This window comes from Triturus cristatus, chromosome 7 (assembly GCF_964204655.1).
Source record: "Triturus cristatus chromosome 7, aTriCri1.1, whole genome shotgun sequence".
Taxonomy (NCBI): Eukaryota; Metazoa; Chordata; class Amphibia; order Caudata; family Salamandridae; genus Triturus; species Triturus cristatus.
Genome location: NC_140590.1, coordinates 915,016,209 through 915,037,440, shown reverse-complemented (window position 1 = coordinate 915,037,440; position 21,232 = coordinate 915,016,209). Strand labels below are relative to the sequence as shown.

The following is a 21,232-nucleotide window of genomic DNA, read 5'->3' as shown; positions in this document are numbered from 1 at the left end:
TTTCTTATACCATTCAGGGCCGATCACAAATCCCGAACAAACCAGCGCTGGTTGCTGGTTTTGAAACTGGGGTTAGTTGCCCAGTGTTCTTTGGCCCCTGTAGGTAAGATTAAAGAAATGAGTCACAGAGGCCATGCAGCCATGCACTGCCTCCAGCAAGACCAGGAAAATTAAGCTAAATTGTAGCTGGTGGTACATTCGGTAATATAAACCATCCGCAGATGATGGGCACCTTCTCCTGTCCAATGACTGTTCAACCAACACAAGTATGTTAAAAAAAACTGAAAGCCCAAAACACCATCGGATGGTTCTATTAGGAAACACAGCTGGTGTTCCCGAAAAGGGGTAGGTGCACGTCAACGGCCAATATCAACTTTTTAAAATTTCCTGCAACTGGTACAGTGGTGTGCTGGGCTTACATCAAGTAATTCTGTCAACAGCACAACCCTACCACAGAATATGAGCTAAATATTCATAGAATGCGTAGATCTATATTTGAGAAGAAGTGAAATACAATACTACAAAAGACTAAAACATAAAGCACACGTTACAAATTAACAGTCTGCGGATCCTTTAGAAGACAATTGCATTGTAAGCATTGATCATATGGAAGGCTGAATGCGGATTATGAAGCATCAGCAACTGTCTGGAAAAAAGGAATATGCATCATCTCTGGACTGCTAGGTCGGTTTGAGATCCAGGAATCTATACAATAATGTGACACATTGCATATTTATCTCACTACTTCTATCACTAGATTGCCTTCTTCAACCAAGACACAGACAGCCCTTGGACTTTTTTTTCTGTTTTTCAGTAATGTGCACACTCTTTTCAGTAGACTTTTTCCCAAATTGCCATTTGGGCAATCATTTCCCACAGATTTATCAACATGTGGAGATTTCAAAAGTGGTCTGGTAACTATCGAAAGGAGATGTGATCTAGGGTTATGGTGCTGATTTGGAGACCTGAGTATGAATCCCTGCATCAGTACTTGAATGAAAATTGTGTGATTCTGGGCCTAAAAATGTAAATGCAATTGTGAAATATAATTGTGTAATTCAAAGATGTAATTCCTGACTTGATATTCATCGTATTTTCTTGTCCATTAAACTCTGTGTCCTATACCCCATTGCCCTAATGCACAGAACGCTGTTGCTTCCCAGCTATTGGTGCTATGTAAATACCAATTAAAGCATGCCTATGCATTCCTTGGCACACCAATCTCCTCTTATCACAGTATTTAATAGGTAATTTCTAATGCATATTCTTCAAGGGTCTTTGAAGGAGATGGGTTTCTGCTTACAGATAGAAGGTGGTGCGTGTGTGGGCGTGTCACTGTTTACTTGCTTTACTGAGTGTAGAAGGCTTGGAACTTCAACCAATTATTAACCCCCCTGATTAAAGTCACCTAGAGAGGCAGATTTTGCTATAGGGCCATCTCTTATTGTTTGCTTACATAGTTGCTCTCTGAGCTGCCTTACCACTGCATCACTGATGTCAGAGAAAGTTGTCTCACATTAGCTGAAATGCCGTAAATCGTTTTTAACTGTGCTGCATTCAGTGAAGTAATACACACACAAACAGACATTCATACTTTCACTACATATAACTGTATTCAGTGCAGCCAAACATATAGGCAAGTTGTGAACAATTCACTATTTGTGTAAAGGGTAATGCAGCAAAACTCAAACACAAGCTGTAAACACTCCAGTACTTGTATCGGGTGCTCAGTTAGGCTCAGTGTAGGCTTAAAGGCAGATATAAGGTATACATTGTTTGTTTCATGTGATTAATGAAAGCAGACAGAGTGTCTGCAATACTGCACTAGTTGTGCTAAAAAAAGACACAACACTGTTGTTCGGATCTTGTGCTTAATGTAGGCAGACTCACAGAGACTAGTAACATTGCACTAGTTGTGTCCTGTACTCTGAGTAGACTTACATAGCCTACCAAAATCGGACACAATCAGACAGATTGTAAACACCACACTGCTTGTTCCATGTGCTTAATGTATGCAGACACACACATTGTCTGTTTAAACGACCCTTGTTGTGCCTGTGTAGTGCACTGTTGTTTGCTAGCTAGGTTTGCTCTTCACAAATACCAATATATATGTATATTATATATAATTCACTGAAAAACCAAAGGTTACAGAGACATTATAGTTTGGCTCAGGTTTCACTTGTACAAAGCCAGAGAAATTCAGCAGTTATAGTTAGTTGAGCTTACTATAACTCGCGCCCCCACAATGCACTGCTTATGACCTCACATATTACTTCACTCATGACATGGTAAGTGACATCACTGATGACATCTCATGTGATATCACTGATGGTATTACTGATGACATCATCCACAGAATCTCTGATGCACCCACTCAAACCCCTATATAACCTTTCATACACCCATTCCATCTTCCACACTACCATTCTCAAAACCATTGACACATCCATACCAGTACTTACACATCCACTCACTGATTCATATGTCTACACACACATCCACTCAGTCACCCATACAGCCACTCACAGATGCACTCACTAACCCATACAGCCACTGACTCACAACTCACTGATCCATGCAGGCAGTCACACACCCCTTCACCCACCCACACAGACATACAGGTACTCGGACAACCGATCAATCACCCATACAGCCCTCACAAACCCACTCACCAAACCGTACAGCCACTTAGACACCAACAGATAGACTGATACAGACATTCGCACAACCTACTCACCCATACATTCACTGACACCTAATCGCTCACTTATACAGTCAGTCACGCATCCACTGAATCATCCATACAGGCACTCATACACCCACTGATTCACCAATACACCTTGGTATATAAATTTAACTATGGCTTAGCCGGAGAATTGCTCCTATCAAGCCATAGCAAACTGCAATGCCCAGGGGGGTTGGCAGCCAGGGACATTGCTGGAGCCGGCCCGGGAGATGGGGTCCCCAGGGCCATGTAGGGCTCCACAAGGGAGGCCGTGCAGCCCCCCCTCTTTGTAAAGTAAGCCCAGAGGAGGGGGTGATGCTCGGGCAGGGGGTCCACAACTGACCCCCTTTATTACTGTATTTTTGCACCGAGGAGGTGGTGGTCCCTGCGGCTGCTTCGGTTAGCCGGAGCTCCACGCATTATTATTTATTTGACCCTAAGGGAGGTGGCGATCCCAGGGGCTGCGGGGCAGGCAGTAGGCCTCCCCCGCATTGTTTTTCTTTAATTAGCGAATATATGTGCTACGGGAAGGTGGTGGTTCCCGGGGCAGTGGGGGGTGAGTGGGTCCAACTGCATTTTTATACAACAGTGCCCTGGGGGAAGTGGCGGTCCCCTCCCCAGGGCAGCGGGGGAGGCCATAAGGCTTCCCCCACATTATTTTAATATAACATTTGTGCCCGGGGAGGTGGCGGTCCACTGGGTAGCAGGGGAGCCACGAGGCTCCCCCAAATATATTAATGTTGATACTGCCCCAGGGAGGTACTGGGCCCTGGCGCTTTGAATAGCCATGCGCCCCCTCCTACTTTTGCAGGATGCCCCTGGGACCTGGCCCACCCGGGGATTATTTTAACACAAGCCGTGGATTTGTGGCAAAATTACAAAAACAAACGCTTATTACCCGCAGAGGTGTCCCGCAGGTACCCCCCCATATGTGGGGGGTCAGGGTATTCCTACCTTGGGACTCCACTTTTTTCTCGGCTCCCGTTTGATGGATACCCTGAAACTTTCAACACAGCAGCTGAAACTAAACAGGGAAGTTTTGAGAACATTCCATTATATATCTCAGTAACATTTGAAACTCAAAATACTGAAATTCACCAGTTATAGTTATCTCAGGTGATTGTAAGTCTTGGCCTAAGGTAACTATGCCTAACATCCTCGCCATGCACTGCTAATTACCCAACATGTTACATCACTCATGACCTCTTCTATGACATCATTGATAAAATTGCAACATTTGATGAGAAAAATGTGCATGGCGGGGGTGCAAGTTATAGTTACCTAAGGGTACGAGTTAAAGTTACTTGAGATAACTATGACTTCTTCATTTCAGTGTTTTTTTTAGTTTAAGATGTTACATTGTCAAAAAAGGAAGCAGAGAACTCTGAGTAGTTTCCAAGTTCAAGTGTGGAGCAGCTCCTGTATGAGGCACCCTACAGCACCACCGGCACTCTGCATCTGCTCACCTCAAATGTTGGTTTCACTAACAGTGTTTTTTATGCATAGGATTAGCACTGGGCGCTCCATGTCGAGCAAGAGAGTGACAAAGCCTTTTGCCAATTTTCCAGCACAGCCTTTAAGCATTTATTCGCAAGTGCATTCCACGCCGAGGTGAAAAATGACAAACACCTTTTACCACTCCAAGTACAGTATTATAGCTTTGGATTGGTAAACTATCCTCCAAGCCAACCTGGAATTAATAAAAGCAATCCTTGAAATGTGTTTCGCTCTAGTAAGAGCTCATCAGAGAGGTATAGCTGTATGCACAGTGGCGGTTGCCCCTTTGATGTTAAAGTTAGGACCTAGTTACCATAGAAAATTAATTATTTGTTTTGCTAATAACTTTGATGCCATTTGACAAATCATCATGAAACATTCTTTAAAAAAAAGAAGGTTCATCTACGTAGGCTCCTTCCTGGAAAGTTATGGGGTGATCCATCATGCAAGGGACTGGAAATTAGGGGGGGTCACAAACCACAATTCCCCATATAATTTCTGTTGAGTTGAACAGTGCTACAGCCAAAACGGTTGAACTGAATTACACCAAATTTGGCAGAAAGATTTTTTGTGATTTGATGTAAATCCATTCAGCAATTCTTGAGAAATTATGGTTCAAGAAACTATAACTTGCACCCTTGCCATGCACTGCTTGTGATTTCACATATTACAATACTCATAACATGCTCTATAACTTCATTGATAACATCACTGATGACTTCTGAAATTACATCATTGATTACATCACTATGCAGGCAGGGGCTCAAGTTATAGTTACTTGAATTAACTATAACGTGAATTTCAATGTTTTTTTTTAGTTTACCACATTATGTTTTAACTGACATTTTTACATAACTATAACGTCCCTGTAACCTTGTTTTCTTCTTTGAATATATATATATATTCATTCAAACACATTCACTCTCTTTCTTTCACACCTCAGGCATGTTAAAAATCAGACAAATCAGTTGTGACAGTTTTATACATATTTTTGTGAACACTAAGTAGCTGTTCACAAGGTTGCTAATATCCTAAAAATCTGATCCATATTCATGAACGCTTTTCCCCATATTGGAGGTCAGAAGCAGTCTCAAGTAAGCTGAGAGCAATAAGAACAGGCCCATTCTCTCAGATTCTGGTACTCTGCGGCCTGCATGGGGAAGTAACAATAGCACCCGCAGTGCTGTGGGTCCCTCGAGCTGCAGGGGGCCCCCTCTGGTACTGTGCAGAGGCGGCGGGCCCCTGGCCTGAGACCGCCTGAGTGGGTTCGGAGCATGAGGGGCCCCTTCATAGACTATGCAGTGGGGGCCCTCAAGTTTCGTTACGCCGCTGGTCCTGCGGTTATAAAGGGAAAAGCAAAACTATAAGTCCTAGAGTGCAAGAAACCCAATACTGGGCAATATATTCATACATTAAATAGGACAAACTGAGACCTCTACGTTCTTTGTTCATGTATCTGTTTCCCGCCCAATTCTTAACCTCAGCCCTCCCCCTCTGACCAGGATATGAGAGCTCCAGCGCTAAGACGCCTCGGCATGCACGCGCTTTACAAAACCTTCATTTCATTTCAGTTCAGTTATCCAAACATGGAAAACCCCATGAGGCTGCAAATATTGCACTTTCAAGACATAACAATAACAATTATTTTATTTGTGAATTTATGTAGTAGGTCAAATAAATGTAGTGGTGATTAATTTAAACCATATCAATGCGTGGGAAAACAATTAAAATGTGTTAAAGCAACAATTATGCATGATCAGTGATGGGTTGGTTCAGTTCTGGTTATGCAAAATCATTCAATATTATCACCCTCACAATTCAGTCTGTGACGACTAACAGAGCTCAGGTTTAAACGAGGAATGTTTCTTGCCAGACTCGCTCAAATGTTACCACATTTTTGCCAGGACAAATTTGCTCTTCGGGAGTGCGTTTTTACTGGACAGAGGTCGCCCTTCCCAAATGGCGCCAGACTGCTGTGGGGGTACCAGGCGGGCAGCACAGATGCCCAGCTGCCTTGTTCAAACCAACTAGCAGTGCTGAGTGACAACTTTCGTAGTTATTGGCTCCCTGGAGCCACGAAGGAGGGGGGACAGGAGACTGCTCGTATCAGCAGACCTTCCACCCATCAGACCACGTGGGCGCTCTTGCGCTGCGTAAGCCTTCATTGGGCATGACTTTGCAAAAGAGGCAAGGAACACACATGCCCACTGCCTCCATTGTGCCTTTTGTTGCATGAGGTTTGAACCAGGTCAGAGCTCACATAGTCAAAGAGAGATTTCCAAGGAAGGGATAGGTGTTGGCCAAAACCAGGACCCTACCCAAGATTTCAGAAAATGTTCTTGCATTGGGTTTAATAAGTTTGCATATGCACAACTGAATAAGCACATTTCGTGCAGGTGAAAACTACTTATGTGCATTTACTGTTGTCAATAATGTAAGGGCTAGCTAATGTACACATAATACATCAACTTCCACATGTCTCTGTGGAACTGAGATGATAGACTCTTACACGTCTGATAAATACAATGATTCCACTTCTTATATTGTAAAACGTGCTTTCAATGTATCTTATTTCAAGGAAGAAACTCCTTTGTCTTAACATGAACCCCTCATGTTCCCAAGAGCTCCATCTTGGGCCTAGCGTGTGTGCCTTTATTTGGGTAATCACGTATCAAGGACAGACTGGCCTAATGGGAAATCCCTGTTCCTCCCACCATTTTGTTGCGTCTGAGAAGATGCTGGGGCTGGGAAAGAGTCAGTTGGTAACTCCAGCACTTTCATTATAGGCAGGACCACCCCAGGAAGGCCAGGTTATCTCAGCAAATCTCTCTCTAAGCCACTCCGTTTTATCATCCTCACCAGGAAATCTCTCAGGACTTCCCGCTCAGCCAAAGGGAGGCTTGACAGTTGGTTCCGGGTCACTAATGAAAGGGTAGAAAGACGTGTCTGCCTCTCCTCCCAGTGGCTGAACTCTCGGTCCATCCAGCGAATTGCAGAGGAGCGTGCTCGAAAAAGGTGGGATGAGTGACAGCCCAGGGGGGAGAGAAAATCGCTTCAGCATGGCCTGGTAACCAAAGCCAGGAGGGCGAGCAGTGGGAGAATTCCAGCTATGTCATGGGAAATGGCCAGGGCCTGCCTTCTGATTAGCAGCAGAGTGCAACCCCCCTGGGTCAGTGCCAGGGTTCGGGAGGGCAGCCCTGCTGGGAAGCCAAATTGTTGCCATGTTTCATAGAGAAAGGGAAAGAAGGAGCGGGCTGTCTGATCCCGGCACATTGATGTAAGGCATGCTATCATTACCGTGTATTACACGGTAATTGTCCCACGCACAGGGTAGGGGGTATCTTATAAAAGCCTCTACTTCCTCCGCAGGTCAACTCATAAAACCGTTAATCGCCAATAACGCTGATTATCTCTTGTTTTCTGGTGCCTGTTTTCTTTCTTTGTTCTTATTACTAATAAATTAAGTTGCACCGTTGGTATTGCCCCCACTTGCTCTCGGGACCTCTGTCACAATATTCGAAGATCTCGGGATTTCTGACTTAAATCTTTCATTTCCATGACAACGGGACAGATGGGGTTGCCGTTCCTCCAGGGAAATACAGCTTTAATTAAACTATCATTATGAGAAATAGACGCGAGGCGCTAAGGTAGTATGTTTTAGAGAGCTTTGACCCATGTGTTTTTTTGCGCCATGTTTTTAATTCTAACAAATAAGATTTAACTATGTGTCCGGTAGGTACTCTTCAGTTTTGATTTCACGCTGATGCATGAAGTTGTAGGTAGACATACGATTCTAGCTTTAAGTGTGTGCTGTGTTTTTTTTCCTTTGCCATTTGAAATATTAACGGAGCTCGCTTTTTTAGGTCTCGCTGAGTCAGCGCGCATGCGCTGCTCGGAGAGACTTTAGTAAGGGCTTTAAAAAATGCTACCGCCGGCTACAGCTTGCAGTGCAAGTGCGCGCTTCAGCAGAGGCGCCATATGGCGTGATTACTGCTGCGCGCGTGCCACTTGCGCACATGCACTGCAAGCTGTGGCCGGCGGTAGCATTTTTAGCTTGCTAATCACAGCACCGGTGCTTTACTTTTTAACATTAAAAGTAAAGCGCCAGTACCGCGATTATAGCAAAAGTAAAGAAATAGAAACAAATATCTATTTCTTTACTTTTGCTATAATCGCGGCACCCGCGCTTTACTTTCAATGTTAAAATTAAAGCGCCGGTGCCGTGATTATAGCAAAAGTAAAGAAATAGAAACAAACATCTATTTCTTTACTTTTGCTATAATCGCGGCACCCGCGCTTTACTTTTAATGCTAAAAGTAAAGCACCGGTGCTGCCATTAGAAAGAAAACAAGCATTGGCATAGCGAATAGGTCTCGCCTTTGGGACCTTATAAGTGTTTAGCCATGCAACAGTTACATAACTAAATACTTATAAGGTCCCAAAAGCGAGACCTATTGGCTATGCCAATGCTTGTTATAGGTTACTGATGGGCTTGTCTTGGGCCTTAGATAAGGCTGCTTGCATGGACACTTCACTTTCCTATGTTCATCCTATGAGATGAGGCAAAACCAAAGGAAATGATGGACGGAGTGTTGAGCATTGCAAGCACTCACCCCCAGTCAACTGATCTGGGTTTAATCCACCACCGTTCTTTAGCCCACTCTGCCACCCCAGTTCAGACATGGCCATATGCAAATCAGTCTGACCCTGTGCCTCATGGGAACAGTCCAGCCCGAACTGCCAAGCCATGTCTTCCCTTGACCGGAAACAAGCTTCCTAGGACCAGTTTCTTGCATTTCAGCCGTCTTCAGCCAGGCTTGCTTGAATCCAGTGGCAAAGTGAGCAAGGGACTCACGTCTGAGCATACCCTGCCAACTTATGGCGAACAAAGCAAAACCAAAGGAAATGATGGACGGAGTGTTGAACATTGTGAGCACTCACCCCCAGTCAACTGATCTGGGTTTAATCCACCACCGTTCTTTAGCCCACTCTGCCACCCCAGTTCAGACATGGCCATATGCAAATCAGTCTGCCCCTGTGCCTCATGGGGAACAGTCCAGCCCGAACTGCCAAGCCATGTCTTCCCTGGACCGGAAACAAGCTTCCTAGGACCGGTTTCTGGCCTATGAGATGTCCAATGCAGTCGCAGATTGATATGTCTAATGTGTGTGCAGGGCGGCTGAATCTGCTGTCCTGTATCTCAGCATCTATCATGGCCTGGGGTTCAATTATGTCATTATGAGGAGAATCACAGCTGCGGCTCGTGCAGGTAGCAGCGCAGGAGCCGGGTGGGAGGGGGATTTCGACAGACGATGAGGAGGGAATTTTATTTATTTATTTAATTTTCCCTTGTCGCCGTCTGTCGAAATCCAGTGAGTTTCTGACAGAGAAACCTTAGCTCGCTCCACCTTTGGGTACACCATCCCAGTGGACCAGCTTCCAGAGGACCTGGGGTTTCAATAGTAGTCCTTCTTTCCAGGTCCTGCAATGCATGCCATGACGAGCTCTGCAGGAAAAGAAGAACAGTATCCCTGAACAACAAAGAAAACCCATCCAGAGCATCACGCACATTGTTTTTTGTTTGTCGAAAACCTTCACTGCTTTGTCTTCGAAAACTAAAAGAAACAGAGACCACCATGCCAATATGACTTGCTAACATTGATAGGGCTGACAACATGATATTGCATTTCTGAAAATATGTGATTCAGTAATTCCCCCACGGCGCGGGGGGAGGGGGCGCGGCGCCGCGGTGCTCGTGACGACCCCAACTCGTCATGAGTCACATTGGAGCTGTGCTCGTGACGAGCTGCGCTCGTCACGACCCCGCCCACTGATTTAATTCTCCCGCACAGGTGGGGAATCAGTCGCGCGTGGGCGGGCCGGGGCCGTTATGACGAGCCCAGCTCGCCATGAGCTGTGACTCATGACGAGCTGGGCTTGTCATGAGCATGGAAGGGGTTAAGCTCAGTTCATATGTTGCCAACCATGAATGAGTCCCAGCTTTGGAGAATCAGCATTCATTCTACTAGGAGCTGGGAAGGGGTTTTGGCGGGATGATCACTAGACACATGGTCCATAGTGAGAAACCCAGAGAGGCATGCAGTGTCTGAAGAGATCTGCCCATCCTGTGCGATGCAGGCAGGTCCAGCCCGATGGGAAGGATTTTGGAGGGGAAGGTGGTGCATGGTATACACATGAGATGCCCCCTCCACATATGAGTCATGAAAGACTAACTGAGCCCCACACCAACACAGTGCTCACATTGTGGTGCCGCATTACAGATACTGTCACTGCATGGCACCAGTTCTCTTAAAGAGCTGCAGTCCGGTCTTGTTGGGTGCCGTGGAAGAAGCTTGAAGGATCATACGCAGTAGTAGCCAGAATTGATTTTTGAACCCGGAGAAGACTGGTACCTGCTGAGTCTGGTAGCACCAAGCAAGAGACACTTGCATGTGCTCACATATTTGGAGAATCTTTTGCCAGACACCTATTATCGTTGGCCATGGAGTGGATGAAAGAAACCTCCTACATTCTGGCCATGCTAAGATGAGCGCCTGCTAGATTCTGGCATACTGGACCAAGGGGCTATGTACCTGTGTTGATTTCAAGACAATAGATTAAATGGCTGATGGCTTTACTAATTCTATGGCATGAAACATTGCAAGCTTCTGGGTTGAGAGGCTGTGCCTGTGTAACTTGACATCAGTGCGATTGAGGGGCAAATTCCTGGATTTTTGATTTGCTCTCCCATTTTGTGTTTGCTGGCTCCTCATGATGCTTGCCGGTACCTTGTAAAATAATTTGCAGATAAATAACTTAAACTACTCAAATAATATGGAACGGTGCATACATTTTTTTTTTAACCCTTGTTCAAAACATCTATTTGACTACATTGGCAGGAAGTACGTCGCTTCTGTGTCAGATTAGTTTTAGTTTAAGTGTATACATAAATAAGTGTGTGCAATCTCAGATTTATGCACAGGTTCGGGGACGGGGAAGAGGGGTGTGCCATGCTCCCCCATCACCACAATGTATACATGCAGCAGGCAATCCTTACTCTAAAAACACTGGAACAAAAGACTCTACCATGAACAGCTTATGTGTGAGCATGCAGTTAATGTCCAACTTTTGCATTACAGATTAGAGGCCAGGTAGAGAATCGAATATATTGATTGAATAAACGCAGTGTATTATTTACAGATCGTCTGTGCTATTTTCATTTTAATTCCTATTAAAATGTTGTATTGCAGCATGATCCCCCTCTCCCGTTGACGCCAGCTAAGATCTGTGGCAAAGAGGATTTGTTTTTGAGATGTTGTTATTGTCTGTCTTGCTCATATTGACACCAACTCAGAAAGGCCTCCACCGAACCTCTTCCCTCCAACAATGGAGACCAAATGCACAATTTAGTCAACTCACAAAGAAATCTTACTGCATACAGTTCTGCTTGCATCCACCCAAAAACTATTATTCACTCATGTGCATACCTCCCAATTTTTTGATGGATAGCAATATGTTAGTGTGCAATAACCTATATTCAGAAATGCATTAAACTGCACTTTAGCAACTTAATAGGCATCAATGGGAATGGTGAGTGCAGGGCCCTCGACATGGGCTTTACTGAAGACACTAGCATAGAGTAGTGTAGAAAGGGCCGTAACAAAGTCCACCCGGAAGGCCAACTTTGGCGTGGGGGGGAGATAAGGCAACTTCTTTGTTACCGCTTCCCTGGACTAGAAAGAGAAAATGCCTGTAGAGAAAATGGCTGGTGTGAACGCGCAAGGCCCCTTTGTATGATTGGCCAAAGTGGTTGTGGGGCACCCCTCTGGAGTTCCTGCGCAGCTGCAGGCTTGAGAGATTTCCAGAATTCTCTACATGCAAGCCGCGCATGTCCCTTATATCCTTTGCGGTGCGGGGGGGGCACTCCCTTCGTTGAGCCCCATTCAGCCTGAGGTATATGAATCACTGTGAACTACGGAAGCCTTAAAAGTGCGCCCCATCATTTTGTGTTACTCCACTGGTTACGCCAGTCACAAAATTAATGATGTTTATTTTGTCCATTAGCTATCCATTTTCAACGTTAACAGCTAATATCCCCAAAGCTACCAATTTAATTGTCAGCCCTTGTCGAGCACTTGACACAGAAACAGGCTTTAATTGATGAGAGGGCCATTTCATCAGCGGCTGCCTCGGGGGCGCTGCAGCGGGCCGAGACGTATATTTCCGCGCGAGCCATGCCTTTGCGTTTTTATCACTGGTTAGCTTTTCACAGCGCCCGCTCTCTTTCCGAGGCAATGCCTCCTTGACATAATGAGGCTATTAAGGTAGAATTTATATACAGGCATGGAGCGCGGCCGCAATAAAGGAAGTACCGGGGAGAAAATGGGAACGCGAGAAACTAGCCTTCACTGCACAGGGGCTGGGACATAAATTGTACATTTAATGAAACTCCACGCAGGGCAAGGGGATGGATGTGTGGAAGCGAGGCATGATGCGCTGCTTACACATTCATCGAATCTGCTTCAGTTTAGGGATGTTATGTGTCTTCCTGTCGCGGCCTTTGCGCTGTCATGGCCAGGTGTTCGCTGTGGTTGTTCTGGGTCCGGCTTCCAATCTGCCATCTCTGTGGGAGCGAGGGCTGTGCGCGTTCACAGCAGTCTCTCGGTGCCCTGCAGTTTTATGTGGGACTTGCTCCAAGCCCCATAGTACCGCAGCGTGAAGAGTTCACGCTTTGACGGGCCGACGCTGACGTCTCTCTCTCGCGAGGATTCCTTCCTCCCGCCTAATGGAAAGCAGAACCTCGGCCATAAAACCCACGGGCGGGAAAGGTTATCTTGAGCGGCTCATAAATGAGCACGTCTAGGATTATTTCGGAAAAGGAAGTTCGCCCTCATTATGAGCGCGCGAGCCACGCAGACATAAATGTTAACCAGGAAGTCTTTGGGCATCTATCGGGATGATGAAGCGAAGGATGGGGGAACTGTCCAGAGGGGGAGGTTGCCTCCAGGAGCTCACAAACCGCAGGGCCAAACTTTTCAGAAAAACATAGATGTATTATAGGAGGAGGGAGGGCGCACACTGCCTCTTGTCTCGACGCATCGTATTAAATGCAGTGGATGATAACACGTATTTCAGTTTCAGGCGTTAGTTTTTCACCCTTGTTGGTGCAGCCAGTGCTGTGTATCTAGATGTGCAGTAAAGGACAGGCTTGTCACTAAAAGATGTTCAATGTGACCAGAATGCTCTGGCAATCGTAAGGATGCCCTTACACTACTGTATGGATGTGTGCATGTCCATAACTCTTTATCAGAAGGCTATGGGCCTCTCTGAATGTACACATTGTGCACTTTATAGATACAAATATAAGAATCTGTAACTATGTACCAACAAAATGGGCATAAGGCAATGTGTTCACTCACTGGCGTAACGAAAATTGAGGGGGCCTCCCTGCAAGGAACGTGAAGGGGCCCCTTTTGAGTTCAATCAAGAGCTCTCCGGCAAGAGTGCTGGGCTGAGGGGGCCCCCTCGAGCTTGCCCCCCCCTCGCACCGCAGGGGCTGCGGGGCCTGTGTTACGCCTCTGTGTTCTCTATGAACATAATGACTATGAATGAAAGGCAGGGGCATTGGAATTATGCGACAGCTTAGGGCCAAATTATGTGGCAGGGTTTACTAAATTGTGCAGCAAGAAAAGGCAAAACATGCAGCATAATGCCACATGTTTTGTGACTTTTAACACTGGGCAAAGGTCCCTCCTCATTAGTAATAGCTTAACACTCAAATACAGAAATAGGCAATTGAAAGGAGTCCAATTTCGTGAAGTGTCTTCCACTCTGCGGAAAACAACTATCAACACATTTTTAGTAACTTTTGATCTGTTTGAGCTAAAAGCATTTTTTTTGGGGTGGGGGTAAAATCTGCAATTGTGCAGCAGATGGTGTATTATGTGGCAAGTGCAGGAAGTCCATAATTATGTGGGAAAACTACAGAACTGCATAATTCCAATGGCCCTGATGTGGGGCAATGTTACCAACCTAGATATGTGGATAATATTGGAACGTTCATGGATTGACCCTAGATATTTTTTCCATGAAACATGTGGATCTAAGCTATGGACACTAAAAGAGATGTTATTGTATTGCCATCACCTTGGTGATAGTGACCAAAAGACCACTCTTGATAAATAATCAGAAAAAAGCCATAGAGTTTCTCTAGAATCACAAAGAATGCTGAAGACGCCTGTTCAGGTGTATCCTTCATGTGCCTTAGGAAGGCATCAGTAGCTATTCCACAGTCTGCTAGTGGCTGTGCCCACCTGGGGAATGCCTGCTGAGAAAAGCAGCTGAAAATGGAGGCTATTTAATAAAAGGGTTGTTTTATTTTTCGAATTCATTTTTGAGGTGGTGTTATCAGTGCTCTCTACCCAGTGCTGCTGAGCCTCATGCCTGCTATCTTGCAGACATCTTGGAATGGTATTCTGCGTAATCTGGTCATTCTTTATCATTCTAAGACAGTCACCATGTTTACAATCAGCCAGTGAGCTAAACACAGCACTGAGGAGAGAGTTTGGGAAACAAACCAACCCTTTTTTGCTGAAGCATCAAGTTTTCAGATGCTTTGACCTACGTTTGTGCTCCAGTGCACAAACAAGCATTGGTAAAGTCAATAGAATGCAGTATAGACATAAAAACAATTGACTTTGCCACTGCTTGTCCTGTTGGTTGGATCCTTGATGGTGACATGCCGAAATATTTTGCTATACTTTTCTGAAAACCATAATTCTTTTTTTCGCTATCAAAAATAGATATCCATGCATTCTGCCAAAGTTGTTTGGAGAAGGGCCGAAAGTGGCATAATATATACAAAGAGTGACTCCTCGTCAGCGAGACCATGGACTAAATTGACAGGACTTGCAGGTTTGGACTGAGGTGATTGTGATGCATTACTTAGCAAGAAATGTACTGACCTTTTAATCAGTATCCAAGTATCTTGCCTGTGCAAGTCCCTGAACACACATATTATAAATTATATCTAGTATGAGAATGCCAATAGACTTTCCAAAGTTAAATGCCTATGACTTGTAATGTACACTTAGTTTGTTTTGGCAGGTCCTAAATCAATTATTTCGAGACATTCATCTATTTGCTTAAACTAGCAGATCTTGGAAATGTTTCTTTGGCTGTAATGCACAGTATGACATTACACTACCTTTATGACATTCTTCATGAAAAATGAAATATAGATAATTGTTACCTGATAGCTCGAAATAGCCCTCCAAGCCTTATACAGACATGATAGATCGGCCAGTGGCTAATTTATGGCATAATTTCTCTGTTTCTTGGAAGGGACAGGATGCATTTAATGAGCCAATATGAAAACGCAGAAGTTGTTTTTGGGTCCTTTGTTCTAGTGCATTGAGTTTTCATTTGATTTACTAGCCGCATGGAGCATACGATTCTGGAACATGTTTCCACTAGACTTGTGCAGCTGTCCTGGAAATAAGAGCAAGTGTGGCGTTATAACTGAGCTACACTTTTTTTCAAGGAAATACCCCTTTACGATGTATATTTGTAGGTCGTTGTCAGACTACATATTGGCCTCTTAAAGTAAAAAAAAAAATTAAAAAACAGATCTATGATTAATTTTGAAGTATTGTAGAGTTAAAGGGGAACACCATTCATTTTTAAGATTCATCCATCTGCTCCCACAAACTCGCCAGTTTCCATGTTTACTTTCTTATGTGACACCATCTTTTGGAGGTGTTTAATCTGTTTGACACTCACTTTTCAGCACTGTGAATGTCTGCTTGTCACTCACATTGAAGATACAATTTGGGCATTCCGAGAGTTCCACCTTAAAAAATGGTGTGATGCCTGAATGAAATTAAAAAGAGGTTGCAGAAAACTCAAGAGTCTGGGACTCATTCCAAGAGTTTTATTTTTTATTTTTTTTACAGCAGAGGTTTCCTTTTAATTAGAGATATTCGAATTCCTAAAGATTACTATGGCATGGATGATGAAACGTGTTAAAAGAACCTTCCTTTGGAATTGTAGTAGAGTAGCATTCCCCATAATCACACAGCATAAAGTATGCACAGTAGTGGCTGCTACCGGACGGGAGTGGTGAGGCGGGGAAGGAAATGGAAAAATAAAAACACATACCTGGGCCGGCTGGCTGCCGTCCCTCCTCAGTCCTCCTCTTCCTTCTTCCCATCTCCGACGGCAGCCAGGGTCCCCAAAGCCAATCACAACACTGCAATGCAGCATTGTGATTGGTCTGAGCACCGTGGTTTGGCACGTAGACGGGGACTGGGAGGCTTTGCATGTTCCTCCCCAGGCTGTGTAATGCAGCTTGGTGTGGAACATGCAAAGTGTGCATGAGTGTTTGGCCGTCCCGCTTGGGCCGGCCAAGGAGTCATGCGCACTTAAGGAGTGCAAACCACACGTCCCCCTGGTCTGGCCAGCCCCGCGAGCCACTTACTTCAATAGGAAAAATAAAATGATGATAATGATATGTTAATATCATTTTCTTTTTTCTTTTGAGCAGTGGGGCGGCACTCCTCCGCCTTATCGGAGGAGCCGTCCTTAGTAGGCATCTGTCATTTATAGTCCAAATCAAGGTATAAAGCTGTGGAGTGCTGTGAATGTAACACACTATATAGGGTCATGGAACTCCTTGATCATGTATGCTATGATTATTGATAGCTTTCAGTACTCATTTGCATATAGATGTAAGTGACAACCTGACCATGTTGTCTTACTTTTCCTTTCTGCCTTAACTCCCCAATTCTGATGCAAGGATCTTTGAGGCCCCAGGCAAAACAAAATGTTGTTCTTCTCCTAGAATCAAAACCTTTTTGAGACTATTTGTTTTAATTTAGCACCCTCCTGTGAACATTTGTGGTGGTTACACAAGGCAGCTGCTTGTATTGGCAGCCATTTAGCACTGGCTTGCCCCATTGGAAGAGTGTCTGACATCTCAAAGAGAGCACCACCTGGAACTGTTAGATACAAATACCATCTTTACATTGAAACAAATTGCCCTTCTACCACATAAAAACGAGTTATGAGATCATTACAGTATGGAATTAAAACCGGAACACAGCCTTGCACAAACACCACTTGATATACTTGTCACAAAGCGATCCTTTGAAGAATGTAACCGCTTTGCCCTGAGCCTCTGAGTCCTGCTCTCCTAATTACGCGTCTGACAAACTAAGGGGAAATTAATTGCCTTGCTTACAGAAGAACAATGGTAATTGTAGCTCAAGGGCAAACGTTTATGATTAAACACAATTATCTTGACTGTTAAGGGTGAAATTTAATGGATGAAAGCGAGCAAAATGGAAAAGTAATTGTGTCTTTTAATGTTTTTCCTCCAGAGGAATTAATATCAGTTTTTTGGGGGCAGAATCTATTGACGGCAGTGGCCTACCACAGGCAGCCATTTCCCAACAGCGCTGTCAAACGGAATGGGTGCAGGGTCTGTCTGTGGGTGCCCAGGTGTGGCTGGTACCCTTATATATTTTACAAGCCCTGGAGGAGGGTCTGTTTATTTGCATGGGATACGTCAGTTCCTTTTGGGTTTATTTCCTGCCGGTTTCTCTCCTCGGTCTCTAAAGTGTCTTCATGTTGGTTCATGGCGAGGAAAATGACCTGTCTCTGTAATGACGGCACCAGTTACGAAGCCCTTCCTAATTTTTCCTTGCATGATTAGTGACGTTTTGACGGCAAACATTCACGTTTTCTGTCCAGTTTGTTAGAGGAACGGTCAACACGTTGAGAAATATCATAATTTTTAGCTTCTCCCTCATGCCCCAAAAGTAGCCTCTATCTATAGAGGGCTAGAGAAAAACCACCGGGACCTACACAGTTGGACCTTTAAAAGCGAAACAGTTTTAACTTGGTTATCTCTTAAAACTTCCATTTTAATAATGTAGCTCAGAAGAACCTAGATCGCCAATTATTAACACTAGCAGCCAATCACTGCTCATATTATCAACATTAGAAGAATGAATAGGTAAACCAGATTCAGCAGAGTTCAACCCTGCGGCACGGAGTGCGGGTCAGAGTCTATGGTGAGCACTGTACAGAAAAAACGCGGTCACATAGGAATACAGTATTTAATAGTGGATAAAGACCACAAATGTCACACATTTTGGTGTCTGCTCATGGCACACAGGCCGGTCGTGGTCTCCATCTTTGCCCTCGATATTCAGTACTAGCCTACCACTCCGGTGTGGAATTTTAAATTATCCCTAACTGCAGTTGTATGACATAGAAAAGTTACCCACAGAAATGTCCTATTGCTATTTTCTTGACCTAAGGCACCTTCTTGTTTTCCATCCCCTTGATTTTATACCCATTTATTTTTAGTCTGCCTTAATCTTTTTACATTGTCCACTTTAAACCCAAGATTTTAGAAATGCCCTTCCCTGGGCTTCTTCAAAACTTAAACCACCTAAGCTGAAGCAAAGAGAGTGCTCCCCACCCAGCTGGCCGTGAAGCACAACCCAGCACCATGATGCTGTGGTTCTACAGGAGACATACTTGAGCCGAAAGAAAGGGAACATCCCACCTGCATGGTGAGAATTCTACGAAGCCAGGTTTTACTGGAAGAGCATAGGGAGGTATTTTTGTAGTGTAACTCCAAGTAGAGTTGCCATACTGTGAATCGGCGCCACTATCGCCACTTTGGATATATGTGGAGCCTGGCCCTTTATGAACAGGACTGTGTGTGTCTAATCATGAGTGGTTAGAGTGTTTTCTTCATATACATACATAGTTCTGCTCCACTCTCAACACACTAAGCATTTTCTTTGAAAAGATTTAAGGGAAAATAATTCACAGGACTTGGCCTCTAAAAGCAGGGGAGGTTTTATGGAAGGAGCTTCTGGAAAATTTAGTGTGTACCTCTTCCCTGGAATGAGACTGAATTTTTAGATACACAAATATTTTGGGTAGGAATAAGCTCATTTTTCTTAACCTTTTGGTGTTTTTTAATTCCACCGCTTTTGCCTTGTTTCGTACAATGTTGTAGGACAGTCGGGTTTGCAGATGTGTATTTCGATGCATAAGAACCATTTCTTTTCACTTAAACTAAACATTAGATGCAACCCATTTTGATGTTGCCTTAGTGCGATATCAAGAAAACAATGGTGCTTGTTAGCTGGTTACACAATTAACAAACCTATGTACTTTTTGAGTGTGCAGTGCGAAACACGATAACGCATTGTTTTGAAGTCCTTCATGTAACTGTCTTAAAGACGGCCCTACTCAGTGAGTTCATGCTTCCAACCTTTGAAGCAGTGCTTAATTTGAGCAGGTGCTCACTGGCACCCAATCCTCAGCACCGGTGCTTATAGCACCAATTAAGGACACCCTCATTTGGAAGAAACGAGTTTTTCCCCAGAATCACAGGATGTTGAGTCACGCCGAGGCTCAAACCCGGTTCCCCATCTCCGAAATCGGCAGCTCAAGCCATTAGGCTAAGACCTCTCCAGAATAATACGTGCCGTGGCTTTGGTTAGCAGGAAGTTTGCACCAGCACATTTCTCCTGTTAGCGCTGCCTCCTGAGGAGAGCCCCGCCACTTTTTATTTTACAAATTAACCACTGCTTTGAAGGATGGATAACAGGTGGCGTTGCACCCTAGGGTTTGAATATTTGATTCGAAGATCAGATATTGATGCCAGCAGCAGGCGCCTAGAGCCGCTGAACAATTTCATGAATGAATATATCAGCAGTGACTGCACTAGGAAGTATATGGTAGCTGATTGGACTTTTATAAAGTGTTACACTTCACACGTTTCTCATTAAATACACACAACTTTCTACACCATGTTAAAAAGTTGTACATTAAAATAAATGATATTATAACAAAATTCATTTAGAATGCAAACATTCACCAAATTATTTATGTTGCTTATTTAGAAACAGCCATTTGGATCCAACACAATGGTACTCATTTTATCAACTTCAGAGGGATGAAAGTCTAAATCAGTCCTGCTCGAAACTCAACCTGTATGCAGCTGCGGTCCGTGCTGGTAACAGCGGTGGGGGATTTCGAGGGACGATGCAGAGGGAAAATTAAATTAATAATTAATTTTCCCTCGGCAGCGTCCCTCGAATCCCCCCCCCCCCCCTCCCCCCCCATGCAGCCCCACGTCCCCACCGCTGTTACCTGCACGTACCGTGGCTGCCTGTAAGTCACGGTTTATGCCAGGATCTATGTATACCTGTCTCACACATGTCGTACTATCACGCAGCAGACAGTCATCCGCCTTGTTCTGACAGCTAGGTACAGCTTATTGTGATGTGATAACTCTGCATTAGTGTGTTGGCTTTTGTTTTGTGGGTGTTCAAGACCTGGTGGTATTTTCAAACCTAGAAAAACACACAGTCATACCTCTGAGGCTGTCAGGGCTGGTTCTGGAGAAGCCACGCCCAGGGGCTCGTGTTTGCTAAGCCTCTGGAATTGATTGGCTCTGATGACATGTGGAGAGTGTCTGCTAACTGTCGCGAGCTCCACAGACGGGCGCCAGATTCACATGGGTACGTGTACAAACATCCGGGACCCCACTCTTAGTGGTGGCACCTGGGTGTGCTTCTCATCACTGCGGGGGTGGGTGGGTTTCCAAGTGGGTCACACCAAACAGAGAAGGGACCGGCAGGGGGAGTCCTAGATTGGTTAGTGGGTGCGACTGTAGTCACCAAAACCTGAGCTAATATTAACTGTAATTTACCTCAAGGGTTGCAAAACCCTTTACTGTTCATCCATCGCAAGGTAGATCAGGAGAAATGCTGAAGGCCTACAAGAAGGCGCTGTCCGCCCTGTAGCTTCATGATACCAGGTTCCTCTGCAAACAACGCTTCTTTTAAGGAATACATTATATTTCGTGAAGGGTGTGCCCCGAAGTCCACCTTTTGCAAATCACCTTCAACTTTATCTTTTTATCTCAGGTGGTGTTTCAAAAAGTGGAGGAAAATTGAGGAAACTTACTTCATATGT

General features: G+C 44.6%; 1 protein-coding gene across 1 annotated transcript in view; it reads left to right on the top strand.

The window, feature by feature from the left end:
• The window catches only part of SLIT3 (slit guidance ligand 3), a 1,010,870-nt gene that overhangs the window by 212,750 nt on the left and 776,888 nt on the right, over window positions 1-21,232 (top strand). The gene's annotated exons all lie outside the window — the stretch shown is intronic.